A 7163-nucleotide genomic window follows, 5' to 3' on the forward strand; every position below is an offset into this window, starting at 1 on the left:
GAAAACCAAATGCACGGGCATGGGTATAGGGGCGGGCATGTAACCCTAGCACTCAGGAGTCGGAGGCAGGAGGACCAGTACTTAAAGACAAGCCTCTGCTAGATAGGAAGCCTCCGACCAGCCTGCGGTACATGAGACCCTGTCTCAAAAATCATAACCCACCGGACGTGGTGGCGCACGCCTTTAATCCCGGCACTCGGGAGGCAGAGGTAGGAGGATTGCTGAGAGTTTGAGGCCACCCTGAGAATACATAGTGAATCCCAGGTCAGCCTGGGCTAGAGTGAGACCCTACCCCGGAAAAACAAAATCAAAACCCAGGGCTGGAGAGATGGCTTAGTAGTTAAGGGACTTGCCCAGGTCCCGCATAAGCCAGTTGTACAAGGTGGCGCATGCGTCTGAACTTCATTTGCAGTGGGTGGAGGCCCTGGTGTGCCCATTCTCTCCCTCTCCCTCTCTCTCTTTCTCAAATAAATAATAATAAAAAATCAAAACCCAAATACCAACAGCCCTTCCCATAATTTCATCCATTCAATCTACACCTCACCCTGCCTCAGTTTCTCTTTCCTATTTTCACTAAATCTCAGAGAAGGCCCATTGTGGATGCCTCCAGGTTGCTCTTTCCTTGTTCTCTTTAGTCCCCTGGGATCTGGTTCCCCCTCCCCCTGCCCTCCGCTCAGTTTCCTCCCCAGGATCATCCAAACATCCTTAAGTGCCAGCTCAACTTTGACCTCTGCATGGCTACTACTGCGGGCAGCTTTTTCTCATCAGTCTTTACAGGCTCTTCTTGAAAAGGTTTTGTGGGGAGCTGGAGAGATGGTTTAACAGTTAAGGCTCTTGCCTGAGAAGCCTATGGACCCAGGTTTGATTCCCTAGTTCCCATGTAAGCCTGACGTACATGGTGGCGCATGCATCTGGAATTCGTTTGCAATGGCTGGAGGCCCTGGTGTGTTCATTTTTCTCTCTCTCTCTCTCTGCCTCCCCCTTTCATAAATGATAACATATTTTAAAGTGTTGAACCCTCAAAGTTCTAAAGCTGAGCTGTCTCCTGTGCTCTGGCCAGAGCTTGTTTTACAGTTGGTCCTTATCCAAGTCACCCAGAGCTCCTTGACCCATTCCCTGTGGTCCGCTTGTGTGAGGGGTGCCCAGAGGAAACAGGGTGAGGGGGACACCCACCTCGATGTGGCAGGTGCCACCCAGTAGGCTGGGATAAAACAAAAAAAGTCCTCTCTCTCTTTCTCTGACATTCTTTAGGACTCCAGTATTTACACCAGTGCCCAAGATTTTCATCCCCAGACAGAATCACATGATTAGCCTCTTTGGTCCCAAAGCTTTAGGATTTGGGTTAAGCCACGGTAACATCCCAGCGCCTTGAGCTTGCATATAGCCTATCACAGGACTTGCTGGTTCCATAATTGTAGGGCCGATCCATCTCGTAATTCCTCCACACATTCTTGCTGCTGTTGTTTAGAGGTAGGGTTTCACAGGCTGACCTGGAATCACTATGTGGTCTCAAGGTGACCTCAAACTCATCATGATCCTCCCACCTCTGCCTCCCGAGTGCTGGCGATTGAAGGTGTGCGTCACCACACCCAGCTTTTGGCTATCTGTCTGTCATCTGCCTGTTTTTCTTTTTTATGAGAGAAACAGCAAGAGTAAGAGAGAGAGTATTGGCATGCCAGGGTCTCAGCCACTGCAATCAAACTCCAGATGCGTGCATGTGCACCCTTACGTACTTGCATCGCCTTGTGTGTCTGGTTTACATGGGATCCGGAGAGTGAAACATGGGTCCTTAGGCTCTGCAGGCTACTGCCTTAACTGCTAAGCCATCTCTCCAGCCCCTGTCATCTATCTTTATCCATAATTGTATGGTTTCTGTTTCTCTGGACAGCCATGACTAATATATTCTTTTAGTTCTGTTCCGCTTTCAAACATAACGATAGACACACACACACATGCACACAGCATTTTGCTTTTTCATTTACAGCCAGTGGATGTGGGTGGTCATGCCCATGCTTTGGCTATTGTGAACAATGCTGTGATGAACACAGGAGTATAACTACCTCTTCAAGGTCCTGCTGTAACTTCTCATTATATACAGTTGTGATTCTGCTTTCTTTCTTTCTTTTCTTTTTTATTTTAATTTTTTCCAGATAGGGTTTCACTGCAGCTCAGGCTCACCTGAAATTCACTATGTAGTCTCAGGGTGGCCTTGAACTGACGGCGATCCTCCTACCTCTGCCTCTCGAGTGCTGGGATTAAAGGCCTGCGCCACCACAACCATCTTCTGTTTACTTTTTGAGCAGCTGCTGTGTGTTTCCCATAGTCACTGCACCATTTCACACCCCCACCCGCTGTACATAAGGGATCCACTTTCTCCATACTGTTTCTTGCCTACACTTGTTATCTGTTTGTTTCTTCCTTGACAGCTTCATACATATACATAATGTATTTTTAAAAAATATCTTATTGGGCTGGAGAGATGGCTTAGCAGTTAAGTGCTTGCCTGTGAAGCTGAAGGACCCCAGTTCGAAGCTCGATTCCCCAGGACCCACGTTAGCCAGATGCACAAGGGGGCGCACGCCTCTGGAGTTCGTTTGCAGTGGCTGGAAGCCCTGGCACGCCCATTCTCTCCCTCTCTCTCTGTCTCCCTCTCTCTCTGTGTCTGTAGCTCCCAAATAAATAAATAAAATAAACAAAAAAATATTTTACTTGCAAGCAGGAGGGCAGAAGAGACAAAATGGGTGCACTGGGGCCTCTTGCTTCCACAAAGAAGCTCTCACTTTGTGTACCTGGATTTATGTGGGTGCTAGGGGATCAAACCTGGGGCCAGCAGTCTTTACAAGAGGCATCTCCTCAGCCCCATAATGTTTTTTTTGTTGTTGTTGTTGTTTGATTTGTTTTTGTTTTTTGAGGTAGGGTCTCCCTCTAGCCCAGGCTGACCTGGAATTCACTATGTAGTCTCAGGGTGGCCTGGAACTCACGGCAATCCTCCTACCTCTGCCTCCCAAGTGCTGGGAATAAAGGTGTGCACCACCACGCCCGGCTTCCACAATGTATATTGATCATATCCATCTCCATTACTTTCTCTTGTCCTCCTCTCACTTCTGGTGAATCTCTTCTTCCAACTAGTCCTCTCTCTCTTTTTTTTTTTTTTAATGAGAGAGAATTGGTGTGCCAAGGCCTCCAGTCACTGGTGGCACACACCTTTAATTCCAGCACTTGGGAGGCAGAGGTAAGAAGATCACTGTGTGTTCAAGGCCAGCCTAAGACGACATAGTGATTTCTGTGTCAGCCTGGACTATGAGACCCTGCCTCAGAAAATGAAAAAAAAGATCAAGAGGGGCTGGAGAGATGGCTTAGTGGTTAAGGCATTTGCCTGCAAAGCCAAAGGATCCTGGTTTGATTCTCCAGGACCCACGTAAGCCAGATGCACAAGGGGTGCATGCATCTGGAGTTTTCTTAGAGTGGCTGGATGCCCTGGCGTGCTCATTCTTTCCCTCTCTCCCTCTCTGTATCCTTCTCTCAAATAAATAAATAAATAAATAAAAAGAGAGAGATAGTGTTGGCGCGCCAGGGCCTCCAGCCACTGCAATGGAATCCCAGACGCATGTGTCACCTTCTGCATCTGGCTTACATGGGATCTGGAGAGTCCAACATAGGTCCTTAGGCTTCACAGGCAAGTGCCTTAACTGCTAAGCCATCTCTCCAACCCCTCTTGATTTTTTAAAATACATTTTATTTATTTATTTATTTGAGAGTGACAGACAGAGAGAGAGAGTGGCAGAGAGAGAGAGAGAGAAAATGGGCGCACCAGGGCCTCCAGCCACTGCAACCGAACTCCAGATGCGTGTGTCACCTCTTGCATCTGGCTTACGAGGGTACTGGGGAATCGAGCCTCAAACTGGGGTCTTTAGGCTTCACAAGCAAGAACTCAACCGCTAAGCCATCTCTCCAGCCCCTCTCTTGCTCTCGCATTAAAAAAAAAAAAAAAGTGCACACCTTTCATCCCAGCACTCGGGAAGCAGATGTAGGAAGATCACCATGAGTTCGAGGCCACCCTGAGACTACATAGTGAGTTCCAGGTCAGCCTGGGTTAGAGCGAGACTCTACCGCAGGGGGGAAAAAAAAATTAAAAAAAAGGCCAGTCTGTTGGAATTGTCTCAAAAACAAACAAACAAAAAAGATCAAGAGGAGTTTTTTTTTTTCTTTTTCTGAGACAAGAACTCACACAGTAGCCCAAGCTATCCTGGAATTCACTGTTTTCCCTAGGCTGGTCTCAAATTCACAGCAATCCTCCTGTTGCAGCTTCAGGGGTTAACCACCATGCCTACATGAAGAGCGTTTCTCCTGTGTGCCACGAGGGGGCGCGATGGCCCTGCAGACTAGTCACCTGCGGGGTTTCCTAGTCTTCACGCGGTAATTGCTAAGAGACCATCTCACAGTACCGTGCGGTGGCGCACACCTTTAATCCCAGCACACCAGAGGTGGGACGATCTTTTTGAGTTTGAGGCCATCCTGGGACTACTTTCTTTGTTTGTTTGTTTGTTTGTTTGTTTGTTTGTTTGTTTGTTTGTTTGTTTGTTTCGAAGTAGGGTCTCACTCTAATTCAAGCTGACCTGGAATTCATTGTGGAGTCTAAGGGTGGCCTTGAACTCATGGCGATCCACCTACCTCTGCCTCCCGAGTGCTGGGATTAAAAGCGTGCACCACCACGTGCAGCTCAAAAAGTTTTTTGTTTATTTACTTATTTGAGAGAGAGGAAGAGAAGAGAGAATGGGCGTACCGGGCAGGGCCTCCAGACACTGCACACTCTAGATGCATGCGCCACCTTGCACATCTGGCTTATGTGGGTTCTGGGAAACCGAACCTGGGTTCTTAGGCTTTGCAGACAAGTACCTTAATAGCTGACCCATCTCTCCAGCTCGGACCCCCACCCCATCCCCACAACACCTTTCTAAACACAAATTCTGCTTCAAAGTCCACGTGGCTCTTCATTAAATTCAGAATAGAGCTGGGTGTGCTGGCACGTGCCTTTAATTCCAGCACTCAGGAGGCAGAGGTAGGAGGATCACAGTGAATTTGAGGCCACCCTAAGACTCCATAGTGAATTCCAGGTTAGGTCAGCCTGGACTAGAGTGAAATCTTACCTCGGGGGAAAAAAAAAAGAAAAAGGTAAAAGAAACTAGCAGTGTGGCTCCTTCGACCATTGTGCTCTGTGGATTCTTCTCTAACATCCCACATGGAGTCCAGTGTGCTGGCTGCTCCATTACTGCTCGGTGAGCCCGGATCGCTGTCGATGTGAGGTCCATCCTTGTTCCCCACAAACAGCTGCGGAGCGCTGCGATGAGACAGGCTCAGGTGGATGTTAAGACAGACGCCGTTTCTGGCCGCCACGGCGCGGACGCTCGGCGCGCACGACGGTGCCCACGTACAGAGAACAGCCTGGCGGTACCTCTTGCTTGAGGTCTTTCTTATACACGAAACTGCGACATTACCTGACACAGCGGAGTCTTCATCGCACGGTCAGCTAGCCCCAGCAGCCGACGGATTCCAACAAGACAGCGCCACCGCCCCGCTCTGCGCCTGTTCTGGGGCTCTCTGTCCCGTAATCAAAGCCAGTTTGTTGGAGTTCTGTCTTTTTAAACTTTTATTTTATTTTACTTACTAGACAGAGAGAGAAAGAGGCAGATAGAGGGATGGAGAAATGGCTTAGAGGTTAAGGCACTTGCCTGGAGCGCCAAAGGACCCCAGGACCCGCATAAGCCAAATGCACAAGGTGGCACATGCATCTGAAGTTCATTTGCAATGGGTGAAGACCCTGGCATGCCCATTCTTTCTCTCTCTCTCTCTCTCTCTCTCTCTCTTAAATTAAAAAAAAAAAGGACTGGACAGACGGCGTAGCGGTTAAGCGCTTGCCTGTGAAGCCTAAGGACACTGGTTCGAGGTTTAATTCCCCAGGACCCATGTTAGCCAGATGCACAAGGGGGCGCAGGTATCTGGAGTTCATTTGCAGTGGCTGGAAGCCCTCTCTCTGTCTCTGTCCCTCTTTCTCTGTTGGTCTGTAGCCAATATATATACATACATACATACACACACATATACACATACACATACACATACACATACACATACACATACACATACATATACATATACATATACATATACATAATGAAAAATAAAATCCTCACCGCCAGGAGCAGCAGCTTAGCACTTGGAAGCCTGAGGCAGGATGACGGGAAAGTCGTAGTGGTAACTGAAGCACCAGCAGTAGCCACTGCAAAGTCCCTGACAAAGGAGGCTCAGTAGTGTGTGCTGAGTGTGAGGCCAACCACAGTGAGCTCCAGGTCAGTTTGGGGTGCAGTGAGACCCTGCCCCCACAAAAACCTGGCGTCCTAGAAACAGTGATTGCGGAAACTACGGAGGATTCGGGCGGGGTGAGAGAGATGGGGACAGGTTGGTTGATAAGTACCGTTACAGTTACGAGTAAGAAATTCTGGGGCTCAGCGCATAAAGGCACTTGCTTGCAAAACCTACTGGCCCAGGGTTCCAGTCCCCAGTACCTACATAAAGCCAGATGCACAAAGTGGCGCATGTGTCTGAAGTTCCTTTGCAGTGGCTTTGGGCCCTAGCACACCCATACTCTCTCCATTCACAAACATACAAAGGATTCTGGTGTGCACAGTGAGGAGTGACTGTGTGCAGTACATCCCCCAAATCTGGAAGGAAGGCTGAGCTTTCACTATAAAGTGATGAAAGCCGGTCTTGGTGGCGCACACCTTTAATCTCAGCACTTGGGAGGCAGAGGTAAGAGGATCGCCATGAGCCTGAGGCCACCCTGACACCACATAACGAATTCCGGGTTGGCTTGAACTAAAGCAACACCCTACTTTGAAAAACAAAACAAAACAAACAAACAAACAAAAAACAAAAAAGCTGGACACTGGAAGCATAAAATAAAATTTAACAATCACTCTACCTATGTAAAACCATACAGAGCTGATGCAGGAATTTTGGGTTCCTTGTATGCCAATGCACCTATAATTTGGGGTGTTCCCGGATCCTTGTTCTATGAATTCAAAAAATGAAATCCATGGACCAGAGGATGAGGTTCAGAAAGATTTTATTACAGTGTAAAGCTTGAGGAGGACAAAGAGAAGGGG

The sequence above is a fragment of the Jaculus jaculus genome, chromosome 19, assembly GCF_020740685.1.
Source record: "Jaculus jaculus isolate mJacJac1 chromosome 19, mJacJac1.mat.Y.cur, whole genome shotgun sequence".
Classification (NCBI taxonomy): Eukaryota; Metazoa; Chordata; class Mammalia; order Rodentia; family Dipodidae; genus Jaculus; species Jaculus jaculus.